We start from the raw sequence: 15,595 nt of genomic DNA on the forward strand, positions 1-15,595 counted from the left end.
CCTGCACCGCTGGAGGCCGCAGGAGAGCTAAATAGGGGAACGCGCTGTGCACCTGCTCCCCTGCTGTCTCTGCAGTAGCAAAGCTCCGCTGGAACCCAAACCCAAGCCCTCAGCCCTCGGGGGGCGCCCAAGTGCAACCAAGAGCAGGAGGTCAGGCCTATGGCTGCTGAGCACCTGTGGCCCCTTAAGTAGTTCCAGGCCTGGCAGAGTACTTGCTCCTGTAGCTGACTGAGTGGCACAGCGTAGGAGCAGGGCGGGGGTGGGGTAGTATGGGCCCTAACTGCAAATCCCATTTAGGTTTGTGACCCTGCACAAGCATAACACAATGAACAGAAACAAGAACAGAACTACCCTCTTTGAGCACTTAGTGTCTGGCTGGGGCTAAGCACCTCCCATGCATAACTCCTTAATTCTCACAACCACCCTATTTAGATAAGCAACTGACCCCCCCCCCCGCCCCCCCCCGCTGCAATAGCAAAGCCACGTGTTCTTTGAGGTTAAAGCCCAGCCCCTGGGGACCCAAGACTGGATGAGAATCCACCCTGATTATCTTGTTTAGCTTCTACACCGCCCATTTCTTTATTTCTAAACAGAGATAACGTTTGTTTACTATGATGATTAGCTAAGATTATGAGTACAAAGTGGTTTGCATTTAATTAACGCTAATTTATTAAAAAAATTTTAACTAGCTCTCGAAATTGCCAATTTCTGAAGCCCTAGCCCCCAGCCTTTCCGATAGTGAGGTCAATGGGAGCTCGGGTCGGTATACTTACGGCATACTTTGAACAGACCTGGGGGCTCCGGATGCCTGATAGAACTCTGGAGCTATTTAGACCTCAAGGATACATTTGTAGTCCATGGCCAGCCAGAGTTTGACCTGACTGACCAGGAATAAGTTGAATCAGGAGTGGGCTGAAGAGAGAGCCCAGCTGAGGACTGAAGGGCCCTGGGGCAGAATTTTGCTCAAAACTGGCAGCTGGCCACTGGGTGCAAACAAAACCCTTTAGGGCCAAGGGAGGAGGAATGCTGTGCCCAGGACGGAACAGTTGCTGAGTAAGAAAGTCAGACTCAGAAATGTGACTTTAAGCAGATTGCATTTTTTGTCTGATTTACGCTTATTCTAGCTACAAGATGACTCAGAGGGGTCAGCTGGGTAAGAGGGGCCGGTTTTTTGAACACCAGCAATATACCAGGCACTTCATAGATAATCCCCTCAGCAATGATTTAAGTAGATACCAGTAGCTTTCTCTTACAAAGAGGCATCTGAAACCCAGCAAGATTAACTAACTTGTCTACCTTGGCCTCCTAGGAACTGGTAGGGCTGAGGTACCTAGGCCAGTTAGACCCATGGACATGCTCTGAACAACCATCCAAAGACTACTCCCATTTTATGACCCCAGACATCTTTTCACTTTATTGGTTGAAGTATGTTTATAAGGATCAAAAGAGGAGGAGATATGACAGTGCTTAAGAAGTCAAGGAATATGGGGTAAATCCTGGCTGTCAGTCATTATGACCACAAAGTGTGATACTGTGAAGCCAAGACACTCAAACAAGCTCTTCTGGGCAGCCTTGCTAGGGAACAGCAGGAGTTGCCTTCTCTCCTGAGTTTCTGCCATGATGGAAAGAAAGTCCGAGTGGCCTGTTCACCAGAATGGCAAGAAACCTTTCTGGATAGGGACCTGGGGGTACTTCTACCAGTCCCTGTGCTGCAGCCTGGGGAGATGGGAGAATTGCTGTCAAATAGCTTTTTCCCAAACTTAAGACCTCACCCAGACCCTCCTCTCAGATTAGATGGGTAGTTACCACTCTGTTTGCTGAAAAACACAGTTCCCGGCTCCCAAAATCTCAATTCAGAACTCATCATATTTTTATACCCATGTTTCCCCACTCAGAGAGAAGCCTAGGGGTACTCCTCTGACAGTCTGGGGATATCGAATAAGCAGTCTTTAAAGAACAATCATGACAATGAAAAACCCTTTCTTTTTCTTCTTTAAAAAATCTGTTTGTTTGACTGTCCTTTTTTAATGTTTAAATTACTTACCAGTTAAATTAATTACCACTCTTGCCACAAAAATCTCAGAGTAAAATAAATACCCTGGGAAAAGGCACTCATTTTAATTCTGTGGCTTTGCATACTCTGGCACAATATTAGCATTCCTCATACACAGAGACATTTTTACAATACTCTTTGTGGAGTACTTGAAATACTCTTTATTCAGCATTTTAACTAACCTTTTTTTTTTTTTTTTCATTTAACTTTTAAACTACCTATATCAGTTTCCTAGGGCTGTCATAACAAAGTATTAGAAACTAGGTGCTTAACACAGGGAGAAATTTATTCTTTCACAGTTCTGGAGGCTACAAATCTGAGATCAAGGTGTAAGTGGAAGCAGGATTTCTATGAAGTCTCAAAGGCAGGCTCTTTCCTTTCCTCTTCCAGCTTCTGGTGGCCATAGGCATCCCTTGGCTTGCAGTAGCATAACTGCAATATCTCTGCCTCCATCTTTTGTGGTCAGTTTCCCTCTCTGTATCTCCATCTTCACATGCCATTCTCCTCAATGGATGTGTCTATGTAAGGGCAAAGTCAGATTAAGTGTGACTACCATCTTACCTAATTGAAACTGCAGTGTGACCTCATCTTAACTAATTATACCTGTAATAACCCTATTTCCAAATAAAGCCACATTCTGGTGTACAGGATATCAGCCTGTGTCTTTGGGGGACATAGTTGAGCATCATCCTATGAGAATCACACTATTTTCTCTATTTGCTAATATTTCTAGTTTAACCTCTCTTTTATTTTCTTAAAGATGATCATTTCAGTGCACTTATTATTATTATAAAGATAGTTTGCTTTGTTAAGTCCACCACTGTGTGGTAGAAAGAAAAAGGGCTTTGGAGTCAGACCTTGTGGGAACCCCAACCCCTTTACCAGGATGGTTATTTTGAGGAAGAGATGAAAAGATGATTTGAAATAAAGCATGGTAACTTGTTGCAAGCAACAAGCTGTGGAACCTTGGAGAATTTACTTAGCCTTGCTGTACTTTGCTTTCTACCTCTGCAAAATGGGACTAACAGGAATGTTGTGAATGTTGGATGACTTAATAGAGCTCAAGTTTTTAGAGCACCGCCTGGTAGAGAATGAATGTTCTAGGAAGGTTAGATACTGTCATAATTATTATCATTACTGTGATTTATACTATTCTTGAAAAAAAAATATTTCCCCCCTCTTCTATTATTGGAAAACAATTCTAAAGAGGAAGAGGAATTTGTGCTTATAGAGTCTAAGGGAGAATAAGGAAAGAATTAAAAATAGTACTTCCTAACCAAGTCTGTTTGAGCCTAGAGGTTTAAAATTATTAAAATTCCCATGAAACAGTATAATAAAATTGTATCTATCACTCTTACTTACGTCTAAACTGAATAATAAATTATCCCAAGGTGGTGTGGTTTAAAACAATGCACATTTCTTTCTTTCTTTTTTTAAATTTAAACTCAATTTAGTTAACATATAGTGTATTATTCGTTTCAGGGGTAGAATTTAGTGATTCATCAGTTGCCTATAACACCCAGTGCTCATTACTTCAAGTGCCTTCCTTAATGCCCATCACCCACTTACACCATCTCCCCAACCCACTCCCCTCCAGCAACCCTCTACTTGTTTCCTAGAGTCAGGAGTTTCTTATGGTTTGCCTCCCTCTCTGTTTTCATCTTATTTTATGGTTCTGTCCCTTTCCCCTACGTTCATGAAACAAAACAACACACGTTTCTTATTTAACAGACCCTGTGAGTCAGAATCTGAGCACAGCCTGGCTGGATCCCCTACTTCACAATCTGTCATAAGACTTAGGAGAGGTGGAGGCGCCCGGGTGGCTCCGTGGGTTAAAGCCTCTGCCTTCAGCTCAGGTCATGATCCCAGGGTCCTGGGATCGAGCTGCGCGTGGGGCTCTCTGCTCAGCGGGGAACCTGCTTCCTCCTCTTTCTCTGCCTGTGTTGATTGTGGGATTCAGTTCGTCAAGGATTGTTAGACTGAAGGGCTCTCTTTCTGCCTTTTGGCTGGAGACTTTGAATGATTCCTTGACACATGGAGCACTCCATGAGAGCCTGTTTCAGCAAAGCAAGAGAGAGTCTGAGGAAGACAGAAGTCACAGTCTTTTGAAACCTAGTCACAGAGTGATATCCCTTATTGTCCTATTCTGTTGGGTAAAAGCAAGTTACTGAAGTGGAAGAGATTATAATAGGCCATGCATATTAGGAGATACAATCATTCCAGGCCATTCTTAGGGGCTCCATCCCTCCCACCTGCCTTCCATCTTCCACACTTTCCTTTCCTTCCTCCTTCAATCTTTTATTCTTGTATCTCCCTATCTACCGTCTGTCTGTCTGTTATTAGTCTACTTTCTGCTGAAATTCTGACTCTGATCTACGTATGCCATACTCAATACCTGTCTATTTCTCAATCTGGCTTTTACCCAGGACATGGTATGTGTTCAATAGATGTTTGAATTCAATTTAAATTTACAGCATAAAAGAGTACGTCAAGAGTCAACTTTATCTGTTATCTTGATATAACCATTACATTGGTTATCTTCATATAAATATAAACATTTATAAGGTTCTCCTTTAATCTGTTCATGCATACTTATGACCAAGTTGGGTATCTTCCTTTTTTTTTTTTTTTGAAAGATTTTATTTATTTATTTGACAGCGAGGGAGAGCAAGCAGGGGTGTGGCACACAGAGGGAGAAGGAGAAACGGGCCCCCTACTGAACAGGGAGCAGGACTCAGAGCTTCATCCCAGGACCCTGGGATCATGACCTGAGCTGAAGGCAGATGCTTAACCGACTGAGCCACCCAGGCACCCCCAAATATTTTTCTAATAAATATCAATTTTTATATTTATTTAATATAGGAATATGTTTGAAATCACTTTTTTCTGGCCGTCATAGTTGTCAGATTGGCATACATAAGACTTTCGCAGGTTGACACGCCCATTATTGAACATTTAACCATCACAAAAAAGGCTGCATAAATGTTCTTGTGCAGGGAGGATTTTTTTTTTTTTATTTTGTTGAACTGATATGGAAACAGCTGGTTCAGAATTTTGAAACATTATTTCAATATCATATGCATTTCTGTGTGTTGGCCAGACCCACTTTCTAATAGTTTGAACTAGTGCATGTAGTCCAAGGGCGGCAGTAATCAAACACGGACCAAGTAGGTGCTGGATAAATGTTAGTAGCATTCGAAGAACATTTCCTGTGTAGTGTCATTAGCCTCAACTCAACACAATGCTTAGTGGGGGTTGCTGGGAAATTTCCCATGGGCCTTATTTCTGCTAAGTCTCATATCTCATCCCCATTCCAGATTACCTGCTAAGCTCGTCTCAAGGATTTCATTCACCTTTCTAATTATGGTGGCTGCCATTGCCCACGGCATCCATTGGTATCTTTAAGACTGGGTAGCAGCAGACAAAGAGACAGTCTCCTTTTCCCAAACCCCTCCCCCATCTCTACCTTTTATATTCTTCTCATGTCACTGCTAACTATTATTCTAATTTATTTTTACAAAAGTGGGAACATTTGATTGCTACTTTAAAAAATGTAAACATAATACAAGTGAAAATGCATTTAGAAAAAAGCATCAGAGCAGTACATACTATAGAGGTGAAGAATTCCTCTTCATCCCCAGCAATAACTGCCTTACTGATTTTGTGTGATCCTCTGGCAGCCCTCTCTTCTCTGTATTTTATTGAGAAAAGTGCACATGCAAGGAGAGAAAATGGTATAGTGGATCCCTGTGTGACCATCACCCTGCAATAATTATTGTCAATCGTTTGCTGATTTTGTTTCACTATCCCTCGCTCCCAATTTGTTTTTTGTTGCTGAAGTCTTTTAAAATAAATCCCAGGTATCATATCATTCCTCCTTTAAATACCGCAGTATTTATCTCCAACAGACAATTATTTTTTAGCATAATCTCTCAGCATCATTATCACATCTAGCAATTCACTCTAATGTCCTTAAATTGCATATATACGCAATTATATGCATATATATGTATATATATGCATATAAATTGCATATATATATATATATATATATATATATATATATGTAGGTGTCTTTAAAAAAGGATCAAAATGTCTATGTGTTGTACTAGGTCTCCTTAGTCTGTAATAGCCACATCTAAAATTTTGCCCATGCCATTATTAGTTGAAGACATTGACTCATTTGTTCTTTACAATTGTCTACTTTGCATATTTAGCCAATGGCTCCCTCTTTGTGTTAATTTGTACTCTTCTCCTAGGATTCATCACTTTTTTTGTCCCATGGACCCATTTTGTAGAATGATGATGACTATAGACCCACTTATATTAGCATAATTTTTTTTAAATTCATAAAATTAAGTTCAGGGAGTCTACAGAAGAAAAACTATATCAAGTTAGAGTTATCAAAATGTTTTTAAGAACATATCTGTTGTGTTATATATGTTATTATTAATTATTAATGATAAGATCCAGTGGAAAATCTAGCAACTTGTAATTGCTAAGTAGTATGGAATGTAAGTATTTAGAAATATTTATATTTCTAAATATTTAGAAAAAATTATAATTTATAGCAATAGTAATGTGATAAAAATGTAGGTGACAAAGTCCTAGGAAGTGGTACAGTGCTATAGTTCATTGTCTGCATTCATAATTTAAGGAAATTTTAAATTACATTTCAGGATACTTAAAATAAAGATATATTGTTTTCCCTATACAAGTTCACAGACCCTTGAATTTTATCCATGGATCCAATGAACATCAGCATACAGGCCACTCTATGTGTGTCCTCTGGCATCATATTAAGGTACTTAGTTGTCTGGTTTACTATTTTAAGTGATACTAGGGTTGATCAGCAGGTCAGGTAGTTAAGTCTGATCCACTGATTAGACATTTTTCCATCAACCTTTCTCCTAATGGAGAGAGCCTCTCCTAAAGGCTCTAGGATTCATTGATGATAGCTGTCTAGATCGCTTGTTTTATCAGAGCTTGCAAAATGGCAGTTTCCTAATTCTGTCATTCTTTCTGCCTGCGGAATTGCCCTCAAGAAAAAGGTAGTTATCCTGAAATCCAAGTCACAGGATTAAAGCCTGATTAACTCAATTTTCAGATAATGACTTAGTTTCCTCACCATCCCCAATGGTGATCAATAGGCTTTGTTTGCTTTTTGGTTTGGGGTTTTGGGTTTGGCTTTTGGTGTTGGTGTGAAGTACATTGTGAAACTTATTTATTTGATCTATTTCAATCAATTGCAGTCATTATTCTCTTTGATGTTCAGTTTATTCAATGTTAGGCCAGTGTGAGCCCCTCTAGATGAGCTTCTATGTCCTTTTGAAATGACCACATTAGTCTTTGGCAGATCTCTCTTTTTGGCACGGCAAGATGTCCCAGGCTCAGCTTGTACCATACCTATTCCAGAGTTGGACTAAGGAATTTTTCCAAGAATCTTTTGTGTCTCTTAGTGGGAAATGGTATTTCAAAACAAGAGTCTGGGCATAAGCATATTATTGCTATTAGATTGCCATTATTTCTAGGTCTTTTCAGTGGCAAGAACTATGAAACATTTATTTTTTAAATGATAAAAATGAATTATGAGTTTATATGATTTCCAATTGACATTTCAGTGTACAGAATTTTCCTTACCTTCTTTGACTTTATACCTGGGGTAGTTAGTTGCTTTTTACCCTTCTGATTTTAGTTCCTAATGATGGTATAGTAATGGCTTGTTTGCTCTAGTCCACAATCTATACAAATAGTTTCATAATAACCATACCGATATTATGGCTAGCAGTAAATCCATTACATTTAGTTTTAAGATTTATTTGCAGACCATTTTTTTTCCCTTTGGAATATTTCTCCCTAAACATCTGCAATCAAATACTGCATTTTAAAGCCACTTAAAATAATTATTTTCTCTGTGTAGTTATGCCAACATATTGATATATAGCTAGTTTTTTCCCCTCAGTTTGCATATAATTCAATGATTGTTTTTGTCTTTCTTGATTTAAAAAATGTATAATAGTTTATGTGCGTCCAAACTAAAACTTATAATAAGATTCACTTAAAAAAAAAAAAAAACAAGAAAAAACTTTGGCTTGTATCTTTGTCTCCTTGACCCTATTTCCTTGCTCCCTCTGTGGTTATCCTTTTTTGTTTTTGTTTTTGTTTTTAGTTTTGGTTAATTGTTTCAGTGTTGCTTAGTGAAAAATTGTATCTATCTATCTAATTTGTATATGGATGACATATACATATTATATAGAAACCTATTTATATAATATACATATATTTATATTCCTTTCTTGTACAAAAGAAATCACTATTGCTCTGTACTTTGCTTTTTCCATTTAATTGAAATATATTTGTGATTACTCCGTATTACATATAAAGATCGTCCTAACTCCCTTTTAAGTACATGGACTCCACTCTGTGGATACACCATAGTTTTTCAACCAATTACCTATTGATTGTCCATAGATTCTTATTTTAAGGTTTTTATTGCTAATCAGTATGATGTAATGGGCATAAGTAACAGAAATTGCACTTTAAATTCTCAGAATTTGTAACTGTCTAGCCCTGAATCTCTAATAGTCTAGCAGATTGGATGCAGCTTAAGATAGTGGAAAAGTGCTTGCAAGTAAGACAGATCAGAATGGCTTGACGTCCAGTTCACTCCAATCCCTGATTTCATCTCTATGAGCTTCCATTTCTTCACCCCTAAGAAGTAGTAAGGGGTGTGCCTGGCTTAAGCATCGGACTCTTGATCTTAGCTCAGGTCTAGAGTTCAGATCTTAGGGTTGTAAGTTCCAGCCCTGTATTGGACTTCTTAAAATAAATGCATGTAAGCGTGAATGAATGAATGAATGAATGATGATAAGGAAACCTACCTCTCACTGTTGTTAGGACTAGTACAGACTACAGGAGGCGAAGTTTGCAAAACAAATAGAACATCTGACCTGGAATATATCCCCGTAAAACATAGCTATTATTAATATTAGCAATATTCCTTATTCCTCAGCAATAAGACAGGGAGTCCCTAATGGGTCTTAGCCCTTTACTGGTATTTTGTTTTATATTTTTGATGGGTGTGCTCATTTGCACAGCTACAGCAAGGGGGGATGCCAATGGGAGAAGTAATCCACTTTGAATCTGTTCTTCAAAAGCACTGTCTGTCAATATGTTTAAAGATGATCTTTTAATTTGAGTATTACAATTTCAGTGGAAATAGTTAGAAGTAGGACAACAAGACTGGAGTGTCCTAGGAAGTGACCAGAGAGTTTAAGTTTGTTTTCTGTTGTCTCTTCACACCAAATCCTCCAACTGACCCCACCCAAGGTCACACCCTCCTTGATGTTCACATCTGGCAACCTCCCACGGGCCCCAGGATGGCCTGGCATGCCTGGTTGGCTTGGCTTCTGCATCAAGGTCATGCCCAAGCAGGGTAATCTGGGAGTCTCCATCTGAAGCAGGTTATTGACGTCCCACAGAGACCTCCAGTTCCCTGAACTCTGCCCTGGAATGATTCCTTTTGAGCATTTCATCCTTCACCTGTAACCTAAGAAGCTACTGGAAGGAGGAGAAAGGAATTGAGGAAGAACTAATCTCAGAATACTTCCTGGAGGGGACAAGTTCTGAGCAGAGTTTTTAAGAAAGAGGGATGATGGGATCCCAGTAGATGAAGGCAGGCCTCCTGTTAATGATGCTTCTGTGTTCCTTTGGACAGAAAAGAGGCTTTGGAGTCATCCTGAATATGTAGTGGACTTCGGCCGAAGGCTGTCACCTCTCAGAACCTGTTTTCTCACTTGTAAAATATGGCTATAAAATTATATTCCTTGTCCAAAGCACTGTTATGAGGAGCCAGTGAGATTCATAATGTCTTGTGCTTGACAAAGATGAATAAAAGCTCAGGAAACGTGAATTTCCTTTCTACCTTTCCTCCTTTTCAAGCACTTATCCCGCCACATCTTAAAAATATATCTAGGTTATGGTGCCTGGGTAGCTCATCCAGTTAAATGTCTGACTCTTAGTTTTGGTTCAGGTGATGATATCATTGTTGTGAGCCTGAACCCCACGTGGGGCTCCACACACGGGGCTTGGACTCTGCTTGGGGTTCATTCTCTCTCTCTCTACCTCCATCTCTGCCCCTCCCCCTCCTCCCTCTCTTTCAGTCTCTTTCTCGCTCTCTAAAAAAAATAAAATAAAACATAAAATTAGGCTGTTATGAATACAATAAGAACTGAAATTTCTTACTGTATTCATTATCTCAAATTCCTAAGAACTTTGCATTAGTATTGGTGATACTAGCCTTACTTTGCACATAATAGGGTAGAGGCTCTGAGAGCTTGTTATACGTAGGGCCTCAGCTAACCCGTAAGTTAGCTTTTGTATAAATTAGGAAGTACTGCTCCTCCACTTGGATTCGATCCTATGGGCACAGGCACGACTAGTGGGGCAAGGCTGGCTTCAGTCCCCACTCGCCCCCTTGCCCCATCACTGTTGTGCGGTACACAGAGTGCATAGCTATACCCAGAGTCCCTGGTCTCATGGCAAAATTCCACTTAGATTTGTCTTACATTCAGACCACATCCTTTCCAATATTTCCTGGGAGTTCACTTCTTCCTGCTTCTTATAGGATCCAGCTCCACTGATTATCTTTTCTCTGTGTCTTATCTCCAGTCTCTTCCTTCTCCTCCTCTTCTGGGTTTTTGTTCCTAGGAGATACACTGAATCAGGTCTCTGTACTTGGGTGCCAGTAGGAGTGGAACAAATCACTGTTCCTAATTCCACCCTTTCAGCAAGCCCCCCGCCGCCCCAACCAGTGCCTGGCTCCAAACCTGGCACTGAATAGACCTTCTTAGCAAATGCTTGTTCATAACCCTCATAGTCATTACGCTAGGCTTCCTTGTATGGAAGCCAAACCGTTACCTGTTCTACCCACTGTCCTCAAAGCCTAGAAAGTTACTTTGCACACGGTAATCATTCTTTGGCATGGAAGAACAATTTTTCCCCCCCCAAGAGCAGTCATCTTAAGCAGGCACTAGAGGGCAGCAGGAGATCACACATGGCCTTTTTTCTTTCTTTCTTTCTTTCTTTCTTCTTACTATTTTTTTTTCTTTTTCCAGTTTCTCGTTTCCCGCAGCAGCCCATCTTATCTCACTAGAGACAGGAATAAATTATAAACTTCGGTGCAAACTAGTTCCTTAACATCAAGAAGATAAAAGTCGGGGAGGGGAGGGGTATGCCTGGTTATGCCTTAGTCTGTGGGAAGTCCCACTTCTGGGTCCCCGGTGCTATACTGGGATTCTTCACTCTGCCCTTTACTTTCTTTAAGACAAATACAACAGAGCCATGCTGGTGTGTTAGTACTTAAAAAAAAAAAATCATCCAAAGAATTCTAATTTGCAAACAAATGACATCAGCCACTACTATGGGGTACTAGGCAGTATCCAGGGGTCCCTCTCCCTGCCAGGCAGAGAGTATGACTTTCTGAATATTTAACTGCTTCCCCAGAGATTTAACAGCTTTCGCTAGAAATAGGTAAGGTTATATTGTCACTTGTAAGGTGATACTACGTCACTTTGAGCCTCAGTCTCCTCATCTGTAAAAGGGGGCAATGATCCCTACTTTGTAGCGTGACGGCAAGAACCGTATGAGATCAGATTTCTCAGACGCAGGTAGGGCTGCATCTTTTACTGCCACCCAGTTCAATGAGGAATTAGTGTCCCTGTTTTACAAATGAGGAAACCAAGTTTGGAGAGGTAGCGGCTTGCCCAGAAGGATCCTAAATCAGGTAGGCTTAACTCAGTAGCTCTGGATTTAAGTGTGCAGTTCTACCTTTGTCTACTGAATTGTCTACCTTGGTCTGCTGTGTTCCACTAGTTAGGAAGTGGGTAGTTTGAAGAGGAATTCACCAGCAGGTAACCAGGGAACATTTACAAATCCAGACTTGCATAAGAATTGAATAATGCTGAGGTGAAAACCAAGGGCTAGAACAGATAATTCCTTTTAATTTACATTCAGTTAGCCAACTTATAGCTCACCATTAGTTTCAGATACAGTGTTCAATAAATTATCAGTTGCATATAATACCCAGTGGTCATCACATTATGTACCCCCCTTAATGCTCATCACCCAGTTACCCCATCCCTCCAACTACCTCCCCCTCTGCAACCCTGTTTGTTTCTTAGAGTTAAGAGTCTCTCATGGCTTTTCTCCCTCTCTGATGACTTCCCATTCTATTTTCCCTCACCTCCTGTACGGTCCTCTGCCCTGTTTCTTACATTCCACATATGAGTGAAATCATATGATAATTGTTTTTCTCTTATTAACCTATTTTGCTCAGCATAATACCCTCCAGTTCCATCCACATTGATGTAAATGGTAAATATCCATTCTTTCTGATGTCTGAGCAATAGTCCCATGTATGTGTGTGTGTGTGTGTGTGTGTGTGTGTGTGATTTCTCATTTGTAAAATATTCCTCATTTGTAAAATAGGGACACTAATTCCTCATTGAACTGTTCTGAGTGGCAGATAAAAGATGCAGCCCTAGCTGGTTTACACCTATGATCTCATGTGGTTCTTGCTATCGTATAGCAAATATATATTTTTGCTATTTGATATATATACATATATATATCACATATATGTCATATCTATATCTATATCTATATCTATATATCACATCTTTTTTATCCAGTCATCTGTTGATGGACATCTGAGCTCTTTCCATAGTTTGGCTCATGTGGACATTGGTGCTATGAATATTGGGGTGCAGGTGCCCTTTTGGATCACTTCATTTGTATCTTTGGGGCAAATACCCAATGGTGCAATTGCAGGGTCATAGGGAAGCTCTGTTTTTAATGTCTTGAGGAACCTCCATGCTGTTTTCCAGAGTGGCTGCCCCAGCTTGCATTCCCCCCAACAGTGTAGGAGGTTCCCCTTTCTCCGCATCCTCGCCATCCTTGCCTCCCATCCTTGTTGTTTCCTGTCCTGTTAATTTTAGCCATTCTGACTAGTGATTGTGATTTTGATTTGTATTTCCCTGATGCCAAGTGAAGTGGAGTATTTTTTCACATGTCTTTTGGCTATTTGTGTGTCTTCTTTGGAGAAATGTCTGCTCACGTCTTCTGCCCATTTCTTGACTGGATTATTTGTCTTTTGGATTGCTGAGTTTGGTAAGTGCTTTATAGTTCTTGGCTACTAGCCCTTTATCTGATATGTCATTTATGAATATCTTCTCCCATTCCGTAGGTTGCCTTTTAGTTTTGTTGACTGTTTCCTTTGCTGTGCAGAAGCTTTTTATCTTGATGAAGTCCCAATAGTTCATTTTTACTTTTTTTTTTTTTTTGGCCTTGCCTTTGGAGACTTATCTAGTAAGAAGTTGCTGTGGCCAAGGTCGAAAAGGTTGTTGCGTGTGTTCTTCTCTAGAATTTTAATGGATTCCTGTCTCACATTGAGGTCCTTCATCCATTTTGATTTTAATGTTTGTGTATGGTGTAAGAAACGGGTCCGGTTTCATTCTTCCTTATCTGGCTGTCCAGTTTTCCCGGCACCCTTTATTGAAGAGACCATCCTTTTTCCATTGGCGATTCTTTCCTACTCTGTTAAAGATTAGTTGGCCATAGAGTAGAACAAACGATTCTTTTTTTTTTTTAAGATTTTATTTATTTATTTGACAGACAGAGATCACAAGTAGGCAGAGAGGCAGGCAGAGAGAGAGGAGGAAACAAGGCTCCCTGCTGAGCAAAGAGCCCTATGCAGGGCTCAATCCCAGGACCCTGGATTGTGACCTGAACCGAAGGCAGAGGCTTTAAAGCACTGAGCAACCCAGGTGCCCCAGAACAAATGATTCTGTTGATGCTCTGGACACCCTAGAATTTGTAAATTCCTCATTGGTTCTGTTTCTCATTGATCTTCCAAATATTCCAAGATATAGATACAAACATTATCAACGTTTTTCAGATGAGAAGAGGTTAAGTCACTTGTCCAAGGTCACCCACCTGGCAATGGAAGAGGTGAAATTTAAACCCAGGCAAGTCACTGTACTAGAGTTGCCCTTCTGCAATCAGGCTTATTAACTTGTGCACTTGGGAGGGAAGCTGTGAATTAGGCTAGATCAAGAGATCAGTTGTCCTAGGATTTAGCAGTTTTGTAGACTTGTCTTCTTCTTCTTCTTTAAAAAGATTTTACTTATTTATTTGACAGAGACACAAGTAGGCAGAGAGGCAGGCTGAGAGGGAGGGGGAAGCAGGCTCCCTGCTGAGCAGAGAGCCCAAAGCGGGGCTCAATCCTAGGATCCTGAGATCATGACCTGAGCCGAAGGCAGAGGCTTTAACCCACTGAGCCACCCAGGCACCCCGACCTGTCTTCTTTTTAGAGTCTCCACTGTTGCCCTCCCTTCCGTGCCTTAAATATGCCTGCACATGTGTGCACGTGCACCCTCCACCCCCACATACACACTTATCCGTACTGAGACACATAAACCTTATCAGAAGCCACTTGAGACTGTCCCACATTTCCTGGCATCAGGAGTTCATGCACCTTGTCAGGGCATTAATCTTAGCATGACTGTCAGGTAGGGAGCGGGCTTGAGCACCTCAGATAGAGCGTCCAAATAACATGAAGTGCGTAGCTCTGAGTCTGGGTCTGATGCTTAGGAGGAGAAATGCAGTTTCAGGATGGGAAGCCGCCTAGACTTAACAGAGCTGTCCCATATGGAAGGGGAGGCCTAAAAACATAGAAAGTTTTACATCATTAGAAGTTTCCAAGAAGAAGTTAGAGGATGATTTGGTGCTGAAGGAAACATTAGGTGGGATTTCTGAGTAGGTGACCTTTAAAAGCCTTTTACCCCTGAGATGCTTTAGCCCATTGGAAAGGGGTGGGGGAGCCTGGAGGTGGTGTCTGGGAGTGGCAGGAACAGAGAAAGGCCAAGTGTTTGCAACAGAGACAGCTCATTGTGCAAGAGTGAGAATTAGTGCTACAAGCTATCATTTCTACATCAGTAAAGTAAGGTTAAGACCATCTACCTTTGAGGCTATGGTGATAAATTGAGAGAGTGAGTTTGAAGTCTCATAAGTGTTACAGGAATGGAAAGGATTCAAGGGCAAGAGGCTCATGTCCATCTATTCCTTAATTCAGATATTTACCTGCAAGCCATCTACTCTACATCAGAGAGTAAACCTGTGCTGAGATGCAAATGATCGCTCAGAACAGGCCAAGGTCCTCACTTTAATGGAGCTTACAGTTTCATTGGGAAGAGAGATACTGATTGAACTAGCCCATTAAAATAAAAAGTGAGAGAAGCACACATAGCAAGTTCTCCGAGAGGCAATCTTGAGGCTCCTTCTTATAGACCAGGATTAGAAGGTAGCATGTCCTACGTGTCTCACCTGGGGTGCTGGAAACCCTAAACAGGAACTCACTGCCTGCCTCAGACAAATCTCTCCTAAATCCCTCCTGCCTATTCTCTGACCTTGTTTTATTTCCTTGTTCTGGCTGAGGTTTTGGGAGTTATGAAACCAGTTAGGATTCATCTCCTTTGTAAGTTC

At 40.7% G+C, this 15,595-nt stretch overlaps 1 protein-coding gene across 3 annotated transcripts in view; it reads left to right on the forward strand.

Moving 5' to 3' along the window:
- ASTN2 (astrotactin 2) overlaps window positions 1–15,595 on the forward strand; it is an 859,033-nt gene that overhangs the window by 657,445 nt on the left and 185,993 nt on the right. The gene's annotated exons all lie outside the window — the stretch shown is intronic.

This window comes from Mustela lutreola, chromosome 12, assembly GCF_030435805.1.
Source record: "Mustela lutreola isolate mMusLut2 chromosome 12, mMusLut2.pri, whole genome shotgun sequence".
In the NCBI taxonomy this organism is placed as follows: domain Eukaryota; kingdom Metazoa; phylum Chordata; class Mammalia; order Carnivora; family Mustelidae; genus Mustela; species Mustela lutreola.